General features: G+C 40.1%; 1 protein-coding gene across 4 annotated transcripts in view; it reads right to left on the reverse strand.

Moving 5' to 3' along the window:
• The window catches only part of LOC109915981 (phospholysine phosphohistidine inorganic pyrophosphate phosphatase), a 160,599-nt gene that overhangs the window by 3,250 nt on the left and 140,566 nt on the right, over positions 1 to 16,783 (reverse strand). The window contains exon 7 of one of the 4 annotated variants that reach the window (XR_007264280.1): positions 11,868 to 11,978. The exons of 2 other annotated variants lie outside the window; for them this stretch is intronic. The gene's annotated coding sequence lies outside the window, so the exon portion shown is untranslated. Of the gene's footprint in view, positions 1 to 11,850; positions 11,979 to 16,783 lie in introns of all 4 variants that reach the window. One more of the 4 variants, XR_007264279.1, reaches the window with a different exon arrangement.

The raw sequence follows: 16,783 nt of genomic DNA on the forward strand, positions 1-16,783 counted from the left end.
AAACAAAAATACGGTAATGGTTTGGAAGAGATTTAACACTTATTTCTCACAAATGTTTGACAATCTGCTCTCAATTCCATCATTTGGAAAAACATACAAAACATGTAATTCCACCATTTGTACATTAATCATCCGAATGAGAACGTACCCTCAATTCTTTCTCTACATATCTGCAAGAAAAGTATTTTTTTAATATATAATAGAAGAACAAACAAGAATCATTTGCTAGTCTTTTTTATATATATTACTTTTAAATTGAAGTTCTTTTTCCACCTCCGCATACACATTTTTCTACTTCTCAACTAATTTTGCTTCTCTTACTTCTAATTTTTACATCTACCACAATTTAAGTTTAGGTTCAAATTCAGTCTCTACTTAGCTAAGAAATTCTAAACATCGGTTAGTCAATTTGCATGGAACGTATTTATTTTCCGTGCAATTTTCTTTGGGGTCAGATCGCTTCTCACCTCACTGAATGCCACCTGTTTCTGGTCTAGTATCTTAATTTTCTTACTTGACATTATTCTTTCCAATTTGACATTGAACCACATGAGTTGTTTTCACTGTTTCCTAATTGTTCTCTTTGCATCAGTTGTCCCAATTTCTTTCCTGCTTGTCAAAGAACATACTGATCTATGGAACATATAAGTCCATGTCCTGTCATCAGAACAGCTTATTTACATTATTACAATACTTCCCATTTCTGACACTACATCACACATTAAACCATTGAAACCGTTAAATGCATCAATGTAAACTGATTTGTTCACACTAATTCTCTGCTGCTGACTTCCCATTTCCCACTTTGACCACATATATTATCTTTATCCAGTTTATCCAGGGATAGTTAAATCATCCAGTATCATTACCTCATTTTTCCATCTCTCTAAATTGACTATAAATTTGCTTGATGGCCTCTAATGCACATTGAGATTCGTGCCATTTCACGCTCTGTTTCTAAATCTATCTATATCCCATCTGCCCAGTATTTTTAATGCCCAGCACTGTCAAAAAGGCTTTATTAATACCATTATCATATCCATTCTCTTTCATTTTAAATACAATAACTAGGAATTTCAAGTTGTTTAACCTTACTATTAAAAACAAATTATTGTGGATGTTGGAAACCTGAAGGTGCAAAGAGGAGTTCTACGGACTCAAAATGTTTAGTCTGTTTCTCGCTTCACACGTGTTGAGTTTTTCCAGCTTTTTCTGTCTCTATTCCTGACCCTTCTATTTTGTCAATTTTTATATTACCGTAATTTTCTTTTTCCTTTACAATCTTGCTGTCTTTTATTTTAGAAAAGTCATTTATTTTGTTTGTTCTGTTCCTCCCTTACCATTAAAATTCTAATGGTGTCTTAAAATTTATATTTATTTTATATTATAATTCTCCCCATGACACTAGGTAAAATTCATGGAGAACACTGATCTAACCCTGTTCAGGTGAGTCCTATCCATTCTGTAAAGACCACTCTTGTTCTAGATTCTTCTTTTAAGGAAAGAAGACTAGAATAAGATAAAACTCTGCAGTGACTTTTGAAAAGTGCTACTTAAAGCACTGTAGTGTATTGCTTGCTTGAGAAATGAGGATTCAGCATTTCTGATTATTTAACCAGAAAATAGAAATGCACTGAGGTGTGACTATCCATTGTCTTAATTCACAGAACAAATAGATGAACAGAAAGGCATCTAGCCTAAATGTTTTGGACTATAATATCGCGAATTTTGGCAGAAGGCAATGGAGCTTAGGTCAAATGGCCATAATTTCCTGTATTAGTGCATTCTAATCACAGATCTGTTCTTGGTTGGACTTGGCCTTGCATGTTTAGAATTTTACATTTTTTGAATGGAAAGTTGCTGAGAGTGTGCAAGTTGTTGTGAAGGAAGCCAGGCATCTAAAATGAGAGTGTACAGGATAAGCAGTGGTACATCTTCTGGACCAGTTTGATGAGTTGTGAATTTAACAGTGAGAAGAAAGTGTGCAAAAAGATAAATAAAGACAGGGGAAAGAAATACTGGATGCATTGCCAGAAAGAAAAGAAAAGTTAAAAAATAAGATTTGAATTTTTTAAAAATCTTCAGCAAAATTAATTCTGGGGATCATAGCAGGTCAGACAGCATCCATGGACACAGAGCAAGCTAATGTTTTGAGTCTAGATGACTCTGATGAAGAGTCACCTAGACTTGAAATGTTAGCTTGCTCTTTCTCCAGAGATGCTATCTGACCCACTGTGATCTCCAGCATTTGTTGTTTTCAGCACAGATTCCAGCATCTGCAGTAATTTGCTCCTTCAACAAAATTAAAACCTGATGAATAAAAGAGACCATACTTGAAACAGTTCACTTTCAGTCTAGGGGGGTTAAGTGGTAGCACTCAACATTTGTTACGTCCTTGAAAGGGTATATGAAAATTGAATTCATTTCACAACTGTGAATTCATTTGTCTTAACTTTCTATGGTGGGCTTAGTTCACATATACTGCACAAATTCTGCAACTTCACACCAGTGGAAATATTTTGACTGGAAGTAAGGGAATATAAAAGTAAAATTTCCATGGATTAAGAAAAAAAGAGTTATGGCAAAATTTAAGCTGTATGTTCCAGAGCCATAATAATGAAGGGAGCAAAGTGAAAAAGCTCCAAGAGATACAAATGGAAAGGAAAATGAGAAATCCTGAAAACTAAAAGGGAATGTTAAAGATGGCTGACAAGTAAACATTAAGAAAACAATATGGAATTTTTATATGTACAAAGAAAAAGCTGGATCACAAAGACAAAAATGGACCATCTTGCACTTGAGCAAAGCGATGACAGAGATTTTCAAGAAATAGTTTTCATCAGTTTTTACAAAGGACTGAGAGTGTAGGACCATAAATGTTCTCAAAGAAAGGTATCACATGCATAAAAAGTGCAAGTAAAACTAGAAAAATAACCAAGTCTGGCTCGTCCACATTGCAGAATATGTGAAGAGGTTGGGGACAATGAAGGCGCTAACCATAAATTTCCAAAAGTGCTGACTTAATGGAAAAAGTCACTAAGTACAGAACAGAATGCTTTGAGGAAAAAAAGTAGCCATGAGCATTCTTTTGGTAGCAGGCTATACACTTGTTTGGGAATACAAAATTCCAGAATCTGTCTAAAGCTTTGAGATATCAAAGACAAATGTTTCAATGTTTAACGCACAGTTCCACAAATGGATAATTGAGAATGGTCATGAACCAGGCCTGAACTTTAAATATTGTGGGTAATATTAATACCTTCAATTTTGCTGAATAGGATTTTCCAATCTGGGCACTTGTGAGCAATATGCACTTTCAGTTGAGTCTGGGACAAAAGCATAGTTGAAAGCCTAACAGCAGCCTGGTAGTGTGACATTTGAAGTCTCGGGGAAGTATGTGAACATCCTTTGTGTTCAGCTGAATGCTATGCAGAATGTAACCATTTAAAAGGAAATCTCAGGTAATTCACCAAATCACTACCCAAATAGCCAGCCTGGAGCAGTGAAAAGATCACCGGGTAAAACCACCTCGACATCTGACATCATCTGTGTCATTAAACTTTTGCAATAATTGCTATCCAAATTTCCATGTGTAACCTGGTATGACAGCCAATTCCTACGGCTAGGCCACTGTCCCTGAATTTGCCCTTGTATGGAAAATGTCCAACCGTAAATAGAAACAGACTTTAAAAAAAACATTAGCCCTAACTTGGCAGGTTTCATTGATTTTTTTTTAAGAAACCCACTGACTCCTAGTCAGGGAGGTTGAGGGGAAAATGAGACGAGATAGTTAAAGTGTTGGACGCCATTCATCAGTCAGACTGCACATTTCCTTCAGCTTTGTGCTAAAAATGTTAAATGAAGGCACGGAGAAGACAAGTACCACAGAAACCCCCTGGGAAGCAAAGGAGAGACCATGTTCTGATCACCCCAGGATGAGTCTGACAATTATGAAAGAAGACTTTCTGTTCTTTATTTCAAACAATGTGAATCCAGGTCTTGGAGCTAAAAGGACAATTTTTAAATATAAACTCTCACAGTGAGTCATGAATGTTTACTTTTAACTGCAAAAAAAAACACACATCAATGAAATTACAAGCTTGCTCACAGGGATCCCGAATGTTAACAGAACATGCAGAGAAAAGTCTGCCAAGCAAGTGTACGTTCCTTTATCTTGTCACCAAAAGAAAGATTGAGTTTGGGGTTGATGTGGAATTTCCATGGCTAAAACCAGAAACAAATCCGCTACCATCTGCCCAAGGCTAAGTCACACCTACTGGCTCCTAAATCCTGAGTGCGACAGAACAAAACAGCAATACATCCGAACACAAAGCACTCATTTGTACAAAGAAATGTCACATACGAGTGAAATAGGAGGACACCACATACAGAGCTGAGATCATAGACACATTCACAGCAGTGTGCAGCTTCGTCAGCTTTAGTCACAAGCCAAAATAAGCTTTCCAACAGCTTTTATTCAGTGAAAGATGTCAACTGCATTTCAATTCATTGTGCCACAGAATTTCAATTCTTTCAAAGTATAACTATCCAATCTGTCTTTAATTGGATTTACTTAACGTTCTAGGTGGTTGTGAAGAATAAATTTCAACATACAATGATGGTGTTTTCCATCCCGTCTGACACATTCCATAGGGTATATTTAGAGAATGGCACAATGCCTGACTTTGTTCTGGAGTCTAAGGTATTTGTGCCTGTGTTCAATCACGAAGTGACAGAACTATTTAAAGACAGATCAGTCATACAATAATGCTAAGTCTTATAAAGTCAAATTAAAATGGACTGACATATAAGAATGAAGATACTAGATTACAGGGAGAAGACAAACTGCTCAAAATTACGACAAGAGTCCATCAAACTTGGCTAATAGGCCAAACCAAAGCAATCAGTTGAAAAGATTCAACACTAAAAAATGAAACTGAGTAGGAAACAGGGGACTATTGCAGAACAACTCATGCTTGATGACATTTTCTTGCTTATATTGTTAAATGAAAATCAGATTTTACAAATGTTTTTGGTTAGATGTGTAGTTTGTAAGCCATTAGCAAAATTTCTGCAGATTGAAGATTAAGCTTGCCAGTTTATGAAGTGCATTTGCATGTGATGAAGGATGAAAATGGCCGTTGACAAAAATGCCTGAAGATTAGTGCCGCCAAAGACAAAAAGATCAGAAATTTTTGTGGCAAGGAATCATTTGATCTGTACTAAGTCCAAATATTTCATAGGCCACTTCAAATGTGTGAAATTATTAAATTTAAAGTGGACAGATAAATTTGTTTTCTATTTGCTTACCTTCTACTACCACTGACATTGTGGACAACTGCATTTATATAAAATCAGCTAAGTGATCTCAGCATTTGGTGATGTACGTATTACAGTATATGGGGCAAAGTATTTCATGAACAACTTCAGGACAAAAGAGACAGTGTTATTATGGGACATATTCATCTCTGATCACTTTGTGCATTAAATACCATTTAATAGCCATCACAATTGGTAGTGATTTAATTAGTGGATTGGTTCACCTGTTAACTAATGTAAACAGGAATCCACAGACCAACAAATCTTTGAAAAGAGTCTGATGCACTGGGACTTTGAAATAAACCATTAAATTCACCCCCAACCCTCCATGTCTGTATCTTGTTTTTGTGTGTTATTTCTACTCAGAGTTTGACATGCTGTTCGGCCATTAATACGATTTTGGACAAAAACTTGGTTTCTTCACTACAACCACTTACCACTTTAGAACATTACCATTCCCTTTGCCTTTTGTTCAAGGACATCTTTAAAACTCTAATCACCCTCATCCTCTAATGTTTCCATGACCTACCCTTTTCTTCCACATGCCACTTGCCCTTTTTCAATGAATCACACACCTCCTACCAAGGTTCATGCTCCACCACTCTCATTATTGCATGCAGCATCTTCCTTCACTCACTCTTAGCCACCCAATTCCCTCACATCACTAACCCTGTGCTACTTCTGTGCTACATACTCAATCACTCAGAATATCTCACCACCTTTCCCAGACCTGCACTAGCTGCTGTGCCACCCCCACTTTAATCTAAACCAAATACCTCCCTTGCTGTCATTGCAAGAGAAAACAGGCCACAGTAGGACAAGAGAAAGCCTGGACGGGTGGTGGGGTGCCCACTATTCAGTTTCTTATCTCAGGCACCAAAGGCACAGCAAAGCAAGGCAGTTGTCTGATCTGGTTAGGATACTAATGTTCCAGCTGTCTTTCAGTTTAACAGCTCCAGTTAAAGGAACAGAATATGAACCCAACTGAAGTATCAGCGATCCCCAGATGATGAGTGGCTTATGCTTCCTTCACATCAGAGCTAACACAAACAGATGCTCACATCACGCTTGCATGTGGCCGGAGGCTGTGGAACACAGATTCTTTTCCAGTTCAGCAGTTTTGTTTTCAGGATGGACTGAAACCTTTTATTCAAAACCACTCGCTTGATTAGGAGTGAGGCAATGGGGTTTGATCAATAGTTTATCATACTTCTCACGTGGATCCTCACAAGCATAGACTTCAACAATCAATTTAAACAATGTCACTGCACAATCTGATAATTCAAACTGGCACCCTGGTTTAGTATTAAAGACAGTACAATATTGCATGGGCAACAATGCCTACTACTACAAACTAACAGCTCAAAAACTGAACTTCCCACCTCTCTGAACCTCCGATCAGCAGTGAGGAAGATTTTGTGCTTATATTTTGAGGGGCTATGGGCACAGAGTTGAAATTCTGGAATTACAGCACATCACAATTCAACTCTCCAGATAAATTATCTGGTAAAGGCAACATGTAACTGAGGTGCCAAATGGCCTCAGGCGTCTCTCACTTTTTTAACTCAGTCCTTGTACAGGGTTTGATCCCAGAGACTGACATGTTAAAGCTGATGGGTTTGTCTTTCATGGTCAGTGGACAGAATCGACCAGATGCGATCACTGACCTTTCACTGCTGGAAAGGAGATATGAACCTGTGATGGTGGGATCCTGGTGGATGGAGGCATTGCCCAGTCTGGCTCCACTGCAATGTTTTCATGCCTCAGCCAAATGATGTTTCAGTTAAAACCTCAATGCTTTTTAAAGGTCGTGGCTGCGATTTTCTAAACGAGTCATTATTCAATGCAATCAGTTTCTCTGGGCAGTACCTCAATGCAGAGGCAGGTGCTTTACATTGTATCCCCTGTATGCCAAGTTTGGAGGAAGCACCCACTGTGCCCTCTGCCTTGAACACAACAAGACCCAGCAGTAATGCCTGACCAGCAGCACACTCCTTACACCGAGACAAGCAAAGCAATAGGGACCGGGGAATCTTGCTTATCCTACGTTACCAATGATTGCTATGGGTCAGGTGGTGTGCAAAGCAGCCAGTAGGCTGGATCATAAACAGAAGAAAACCCTGTGCTCCCACAACGTGCATGAGAATAACTCTGTAAAAGAGGAGGCAGAAGTTGGAAAAAATTTCAAACAGTGAAATGTATAATGTAAAACTCAGAAATCTATCATTTGGTGGGCATTTCTCATCCCTGATGCGTTTTGAATACTCCCAGTTTATTTTGTAAAGGCAGAGTCTGAAAATCATCCATGTAATGCTAAAGTTGGAACTTTGCCCTGTCAGATTGAAAGTCAACGCACAATGATCATGTAAAATGGCTGCTACCGTATGTAAAATAAGCCAAGTAAGTTACTGCCTTCTTTCTTGGAGGTCGAATTAAAAAAGACATTCATTTTGAGGCTATACTACGGACAATTGTAATACTTATGCCTTCATGGATTAAGCCATGCTACCTATCGGCCTTCAGTTTGCACTTCATTGGCAAGTCATAAGGCCATAAGATTCAGGAACAGAGGTTGGCTATTTGCCCCAATGAGTCTGCTCTGCCATTCAATGAGATCAATCATTGTCCCAAGAATGCATGTTGAAAACGATGTACGCAAACAATCATGATCACGCCAATGTGCATGTCGATAAGCGAGACAAGCAGCGTGATAACAAGGAACTTAAAAGCAGAACACGAAGTTCCCATTTGGTAACCACGGAAACAGGAAGACAACGCATCACAGTGGACAGATTCTCTCGTTGAAAAATAAGTAAGCAATGATCGTGCTTGCGATGTGGCTGGCAGTCTTTTGTTTTAGGGGACAGAATAGTTTCATGGTAGAATACTGGGAGAATCTATACCCTATGTGGTATAAAAACACTGGTTGTCCTCCATGCAGTTCAATAAAGTCATGGTACCTCAGAGTTTTCCTATTAAGTCATGAATATTAAATCCTTGGGAAGCCTCCATGACACACTGTATGAGAGCATAATGCTGTGACAGATCAGGAGCTCCTTCTCTAAAATTGCATTAAAATTTCTGACATACCTCAGAGATCATTTGGTCACAGAGCTCATAAGGGAGAATGTCATTGCTGAAGTCCATGTGGCCTTGATGATTCAGTAAAGAGTACACTGAAGTAAACAGTGATGAGAATGCCTTCAGTAAACCCAGTGGCTGCTGCAGAGCCTCCAGAGGAAGAGGCAGCAGGACAAGATCCACTTATAAAGGGACAGCTGCTGGGAGACCGGGGGTATCGCTTCCAAATGATTCCTTTAAAAACCCTCAGATTGACACAGAATGTCACTAAGCGCTGGTCACGTTTTGACTAGGCCATAGTGGTATGGCCCCACATTCGAGCCCAGACAGTGGTATCATCATTGTGGCATGCAATGTCCTTTACATCTGGAGCTGACGAAGGAGGCAACATCTTGGATTCAGACAACAGCAAATTTCAGAAGACAAAGATGAGGCTGGTGACCAAGACATTGAGCACGTGGGTTGTCTGAGAGAACATGACAAGGCAATGTATCACAGAGACTCAGTTGTCCGAGACATATTTATAGCCATCTGCTTCATGTTCTGTGGTGAGGCCACTTTTGGAGCACTCTGTACATTTCTGGTCATCCTGCTATAGGAAGGATATTATTAAATTGGAGAGGGTTCAGAAAAGATTTACAGGATGTTGCTAGTCCTGGAGGGTTTGAGTTATTAGGATAGGCTGGGACTTTTTTCACTGGAGTGTAGGAGGCTGAGGGTTTATAAAATCATGAGGGGCACAGATAAGGTGAACAGCAAAGGTCTTTTTCTTAAGGTGGAGGAGTTCAAAACTAGGGGGTATGTTTTTAAGGTGAGGGGAGAAAGATTTAGAAGGGACCTGAGGGGCAATATTTTCACAAAGAGGGTGGTTTGTAAGAGGAATGAACTGCCAGAGGAAGTGCTAGATGCAAGTACTGTTAGAACATTTAAGAGACATTTGGATAGGTACTTGAATAGGAAAGATTTAGAGGGATATGGGCCAAACACAGGCAAGTGGGACCAGTTTAGTTTGGGAAAAATGATCAGCACGGGCGAATTGGACCGAAGGATCTGATTCAATGCTGATTGACTCTATGCTTCCAGATTTGAGACTCTTGTCAACCTGCTGAGTAGCACTTGCTTAGCGCAAAGGTTATGTGGACATTGTTATTTTTGCAATCCTTGATCTTTTGTATTACAGAACAATGTCTCATTACCCATGTGATTGTATGTAAGTGAGTGATCACCTTTTAAAAAATCTACACATAATCTGACCTGCCCCTGGACGAGTATTAGAGAGAAAGCAGCAATGAGACAGTGCACTAACACTGCATAGCGCTTACACTAGGCAGTTGATACGGCATCCATCAGGATCTGGCATCTGAATGATGTGTAGTGAAATCCCTCACAATTGCCACCAGGATGTCAGGAATCCTGAGGAATCTCTTTTGACTGAGAGGAGCAGTGGATAAGTGAACTGTCATCTGTACATCTCCCAACTTTGAATGGCACTGTGTTTCCTTGAAAAGCTGATGACTAGAATGATTCTTTCCCTGTAGAGATGTACTGATTCCATACTCTCACTCACAAGGTGGATGGCCATGTGGAATGATGACAGTAAACCAGGCCTCACTACAATCTCTGCACATTGCATTTAACTACAGTCTTGATACATTAATGGGCAACGCCTTGGCTGCAATCCTTTATGTCTGGTTTCCAGGACACCCTGATGACTGAGGCTATCTGCAGTCAGTATTTGGTTTCATTGTGAGAGATCAGCAATGCTTTATGATTTCAACTTCTTACATCCTCGAGATGACTGAAAACACTGCTTATCTCTTATGTGAGTGAGACTGAACCATGTCCAACAATGAACGTTATACTACAATAGACAGTGTAACAGTGCAAGTGAAAATTTTATTAACAAAAGTGATATGTTGTTGATGATGATAAAAGCAGCCAGGCCAGCTATATGCCCTCAATATGTTTTCTCCTTCCTATTACATCTTAGTGTAGGTCTAACTTCCTGTAGCCAGCATGGATCCCTTGCTCTGAGGGTCACCCTGTTGATTTGAAAGGCACTGGATGTCAGTTCCTGCTATCTTTGGGCCCTGCAGGGCAAGGCCTGCTAAGAGTCTCCTGTTCAGATGTCAGCTCAGCCTCCTTGTTTTGTCTGGCTGCAGGCTTTGGAATCACAGGCAACAAAGTGATGGAGGGTTGGGGCCAACCCCAGCAAACCAGTGTTGGGCTTCTTGGTTGTTGTCCAGCCTTTCCTACAATGGGCCAAAGAGAGGAACTGAGTATAACGGAAGTGAACATTAAAAACAGTGGTCACGCATGAGCAGGAGAGGTGTCCCCAGTGAGACAGTATTAAGTACAGAGGCCAGGAAGACTTATTAATTGGGCAGGGTGAGGTGGATAAGAGCCATTCAATGGACATGGTTCACGTGATAGTGAGGGCTACAGTCCATCAGCCTTGATGAGATGCAAGTGCAGTTGTAGGCTTGGAATGAGTGCTGGCCCTGTGGGGTGGCACAGAGAAGATGGTGGGATCATTGATCTTCTCGCTGCGTTGCTGGGGTGGTCTCATTTCACATGGGCACTACACTGACCCCTGATGCAAGGTCTGTCCAGGATGGCTTGGTCTGGTGATGTGGCCTCTTATGGCCATCTGCAGGGAAGATGACTGACCGTCCCTGCTCCATCACCCTGGCCACCAGCACCTCTGAATCTCTGCCATGAAAGACAGGCACAGGCTTCACCTTTTGTTGGACATCTCCTTGGTGATCAGACATGAACGCTACAGAATCAAGGGTTGTTCCGGGCTTGCAGTATCAGAAGCACTGTGCAGCTGGGCTTTAAATATAATGCCAGAGGCATGGAAGCCACAAAGTTACCTGCAATGATGATCACCCCTGTTCCATTTCCTATGAGATCGCCAAGAAACAGGCCCAAGATTTCAGTTGCATTTTAATGAGGTGAAAAGTTTAAGATCAGCAAGTTCACCCATGGTGGAGTGAACACCATGAAATTGACTTGCCACCCGACTTTAATTGCAAATGAGAGAATCCAATCCAAGGCAATCAAATTGTATAAGGGTCGATTCTCTTCCTTCCAATGCTAAGATGGCTTTTTAAACAATCTAGAAAGCTGGAACTGATCACGGTTTATCTCAGAGCAAGGTTATATCAATGAATTATCAGTTGATGTAATCTGTATAATGGGTTATATCAGAATCATAATTGTTAATGTCAATGCATATTGAAACCCGTTTTTAACCGTACTGGGCCACAGTCACATGGAGATCACTACTGCAGGATTAACAATCCTCTGTTGCTGCGAGCATATTTTCAGCTGTGAGTCAGTTAATTGCTAGAGACCTTATGCCAGAAAGAAACGGGAGAGAGTGGCAAGCTGCATCATCATATGAATTCTAGATGAAGGTTTGCATCTCTTCCTTTCTCTGCTCACCTTCCTTCTCCGCTCACCTTCCTTCTCCCACTGTCACCAATGTTTTGTTCCTTTCTCTGAAGATATTACCACTTTGCCATTGGCCTGGATATCTTCCACCACAGTCATCATTCATCATACAACATCAACTGGAATTAGATAGACAGTTCATGTATTTACCAGTGAATTTCAAAGTACAGTTACAAAATCATTTTTATACAACAAAACCTTTTGGTCGAGTATTAAAAGACTGAATAACAATGTTTGTGACATAAAGCAACAAGTTACGAAGCTATTGGAATGGAGTTAGACTGTGTGGAAGACCCCACCAAAGATGAACATCTTGGAGGAATGTGAATGATCCATTGCCTGATTCAGTCACAAAACATCCAGACAGCACCTGTCTATTCAACTATGTATGAAACAACTCTTTAGATACGATCATTTTGGACAATGGACTCTGGTCAAGAAAGGAACTTTTCTAACCACAATCCAATCTTATCTGAACAACAGACCTGTAATCAATGTGCTGTGACCATGCTTGGTTAACTAGTCAATTTGTGGGGGGTGATCGTCTGATATATTCAACTAACCTACTGTTATGTTTTATGAAACCGTTTCTGTTCAGTCTAGGTAGAAGAGATACTAAAGAACAAAGGCCCTGAGTGGGCACTGTCTCTTTCTTCATCAGTCCATTCTGTAAACTTGAGCCATCTCTCTTGCTTCATCAGCTTATATGCAGTGGGCAGTGTCAAAAAAAAATCAACCCAGTAGCTGCTGGGTTCAGAAGACCAGATAGAAATCAGCTGTCAACAGCTTTAAATTATCTGAGAGAGGAATTTGGAAAGATCATTGGGCCAAGTCTGAATCCAGCCAAAGCATCAATCTACTGAATCCACAGGCAACTAACTTTTTTGGACTTTTAAAATATTTAATCTATCTTTCCACTTTGTAACTTACTTGTGTGTGGATGGGTGTACTTTTGAATGCATATACATGTGAGGTGAAGCGTTTTTTATAATTCTTATTTAAGTCAAGTTACAATAAATACTACTCTCTTTTAGAAAATTTCCAATAAAACCTGTCAATGCATTTCTTTTATAGTCACAGCATTTAAACAGTTAAACACTCTCTGAATTGGCAAGTGTATACTTTTTAAAAAAAAACACCTGTTGCGGTCAATTGAAGAGAGAAAGAGGGAACCACACTGTCACATCCCACATGATCATAACTGTATTATATTTGAGTTGTTTGAAACATAGAAACACGAGAAATGTAAACTTTGTTTTCATGTGTGTTGAGGGCGAATATCACGAAATTAGTGTTATGATCTTAAAAGTTCTTTCTTTAATCTAAGTTCCAGTTGCACTCTCATGGTTGTATAATTCATCTCTAACTGTGGTTACTCTCAGATTCCATGGTTTTGGCAGACTCCTTCCTGTGTTAATGCATTAAAGCAGCATGATGCATTCATAAGTCTGTCAAGTCTGGCCAATCTTTTGGAGTTTTTATAGCTGACATTCAGCTATAATTGTTAAGAAGGAGGAAAAAAAAAAATGTTGAAAAGCTTTGTTTTTCTTCTGAAACAAGGTTTGGAGAGGAACGATACATCAGCAAGAAAGAAATAAAGCTAAATAGTGGAGAATAGTCAATGGAGTCATTTTCTTTAAGACTCTTAAAATTGTGTTTTGTGCACGGATTAGCTCCATAAGATCCTTGTATTAAATAAAGCTGGTTCCAATTAAAACATTTGAGTTGCCGTACATGTTTGCTCCTTTTACGCAGTACATTAACTAAATAATGAACCAAGCTGCTCAGGGATTTCCCTGGACTTGTTGGCAAACTGTTTGGTTAAAGTAAAACAGCAAAAGAAAAATGCTGCTGAACAAAGCAAGGAAAAAACCACAATTTCAAAGGAATAAAGGAAATGTTGATTAACTGAACCAGTTACACTAAGTTCACTTGTATCAACATTTAGGGCGGCACGGTGGCTTAGCAAGGAGCCCGAGTTTGATTCCCCTTCAGGCAACTGTCTATGTGGAGGTTGCACATTTTCCCCGTGTCTGCGTGGGTTTCCTCCGGGTGCTCCGGTTTCCTCCCACAGTCCAAAAATATGCAGGCTAGGTGGATTGGCCATGCCCATGGTTTTCAGGGATGTGTAGGTTAGGTGGGTTTGGGGAATGGGTCTGGGTGGGATGCTCTGAGGGTCAATGTGGACTTGTTGGGCCGAAGGGCCTGTTCCCACACTGTAGGGATTCTATAAAAAAAAATTTCTTTCAGGGTTGCAATTGAAGCGAATACATACTGAAAATAGCCTAGTACCGAAGCAAGGTTCCAGCAAAGTCACAAGTTTGGCAACATCATAGATCTTCTGGTCCTTCTCATGTATTAACTAACAATATTGGCAAGTTTCAGGACCACACCTGGATGCCAATGTCAAAGAACTAGAGTCATAGAGATGTACAGTACGGAAACAAATCCTCTGGTCCAACTCGTCCATGCTGACCAGATATCTGAAATAAATCTAGTCTCATTTGCCAGCATTTGGCCCATATCCCTCTAAATCCTTCTCATAAATACCTATCCAGATGCCTTTTAAATGTTGTAAATATGCTAGCCTCCTCTGGCAGCTCATTCCATACACGCACCACCCTCTGCATGAAAATGTTGCCTTTTAGGTTCATTTAAATCTTTCCCCTCTTTCCTTAAACCTGTGCCCTCTAGTTTTGGACTCACTCATCCTGGGAAAAAGACCTTGCCTATTTACCCTATCCATGCCCCTCATGATTTTATAAACCTCTAAGGTCATCTCAGCCTCTGATGCTCCAGGGAAAATAGCCCCAGTCTATTCAGCGTCTCTTTATAGCTCAAACTCTCTAACCCTGGCAACATCCTTGTGAACCTTTTCTGAACCCTTTCAAGTTTCACAACATCCTTCCTATAGCAGGGAGGCCAGAATTGCACACAGTATTCCAAAAGTCCTGTAACCAATGTTTTGTACAGCCGCAACATGTCCTCCCAACTCCTATACTCAATGCACTGATCAATAAAGGCAAGCGTACCAAACGCCTCTCCACTATCCTGTCTACCCGAAACTCCACTTTCAAGGAACTACGAATCTGCATCCCAAGGTCTCTTTATGCAGCAACATTCCCCAGGATCTTACCATTAAGTATATAAGGCCTGTCCTGATTTACCTTTCCAAAATGCAGCACTTCACATTTATCTAAATTAAAATCCATCTGCCACTCCTTGGCCCATTGGCCCATCTGATCAAGATCCTATTGTACTCTGAGGTAACCCTCTTCGCTGTCCACTATACCTCCAATTTTGGAATCATCTGCAAACTTACTAACCATACCTCTTATGTTCACATCCAAATTATTTATATAAGAGATGAAAAGCAGTGGACCAAGCACCAATCCTTGTGCACACCGTTGGTCACAGGCCTCCAGTCTGAAGAGCAACCCTCCACACCACCCTCTGTCTTTTACTTTCTAGCCAGTTCTGTATACTAAAGCCTAATTCTCCCGGTATTCCATGTGATCTAACCTTGCTAACCAGTCTACCATGAGGAACCCTGTCGAACGCTTTACTGAAGTCCGTATAGATCATGTCCACTGCTCTGCCCTCATCATTATTTCTTCAAAAAAACTCAATCAAGTTCATGAGACAGATTTTCCACGCACACAGCCATGTTGATTATCCCTAGTCAGTCCTTGCCTTTCAAAATACATGCAAATCCTGTCCCTCAGGATTCCCTCCAACAATTTGCCCACCAGCAATGTCAGGCTCGCCGGTCTATAGTTCCCTGGTTTTTCTTTACCACCTTTCTTAAACTGTGGCATCACATTAGCCAACCTCCAGTCTTCTGGCACCTCACCTGTGGCTATCGATGATACAAATATCTTTAGCAGTTGAAAGATAAGAACAGTGAGAATTCAATCCAAATATCTATTTAATGTCATCCATTGATCAAAACAAAAATCAAGAGACAGTAAACTAGCTTCTACTTATAGCATTGTTTGTTTGGTGAATATTGATGTGCCAGGAGCATTATTGTGATACAGGTTTCCCATTTATTTTTTCCCCTTCTCCTTCAACTGTCTGAATTCAAGACTGCAAAACACTTTTTGAAAGCTGGTGTTTGGGCTGGTGAATGTTTGAGACATGGAGGAATAGGCAAAACAACAATGGTTTAAACACCAGGAGAAAAAAAATTAAATTTGATGGTCTAGAGAACTGAAAGCCCTGATGTTCAACAGAGGGACAGGAGTGATGGGCAAAAGTGACAGAGCTTGAAAAGGTTAAAACGTATGCAAGGTGGCAGATGGGAAGCTGACTGGGAGAGCTTTGCAATAGTCATGCCAAAGACATGGATAAGAGGTCCTGTAGCAGCTGAGCTGAGAATTCTGTGTGATACGGAGGATATTGACTTGGAACCAACTTGGAAAAGGATAGGACTCTCAGGTTGCAAAATATTTGATTCAATTTGGGACAGAAGGCGAGAAGGAAGAGAATGAATTGGCGATGTTAATGACGAGCTTTTAATGGGAACTGAAGACAATTGCTTCAGCCTCCCTAATGTTTAACCGGAGGCATTTAAGGCTAATTCAACACTGGATATCAGAAAAAAAAAAGGCCTACTAACATTTCTGCACTTGTCAGGTGGTTCATTTGCAATCTCTGAGTGTGCTGTCTTAGCACTATGATCTAACGTGTGTACCTTATTGGTAATTCCAGGGACTTGCGTTGGTAGGCATTGACAACACAATCAACTCGGTGCTTGTGACCCAGTTCCAGCCAATCTGGATTTTCTGATTATATCATTTGATTTTCAAATTGCAATTATATATTATATCCATAAATATAGCACCAAACTTTTGCATGACAAGATACAATGAAGAGTTTATAGCCATTCTATATAGCACTGTCCCATGGTCAAATTCCAGCT

The sequence above is a fragment of the Rhincodon typus genome, chromosome 20 (genome assembly GCF_021869965.1).
Source record: "Rhincodon typus isolate 14 chromosome 20, sRhiTyp1.1, whole genome shotgun sequence".
NCBI classification, from domain to species: domain Eukaryota; kingdom Metazoa; phylum Chordata; class Chondrichthyes; order Orectolobiformes; family Rhincodontidae; genus Rhincodon; species Rhincodon typus.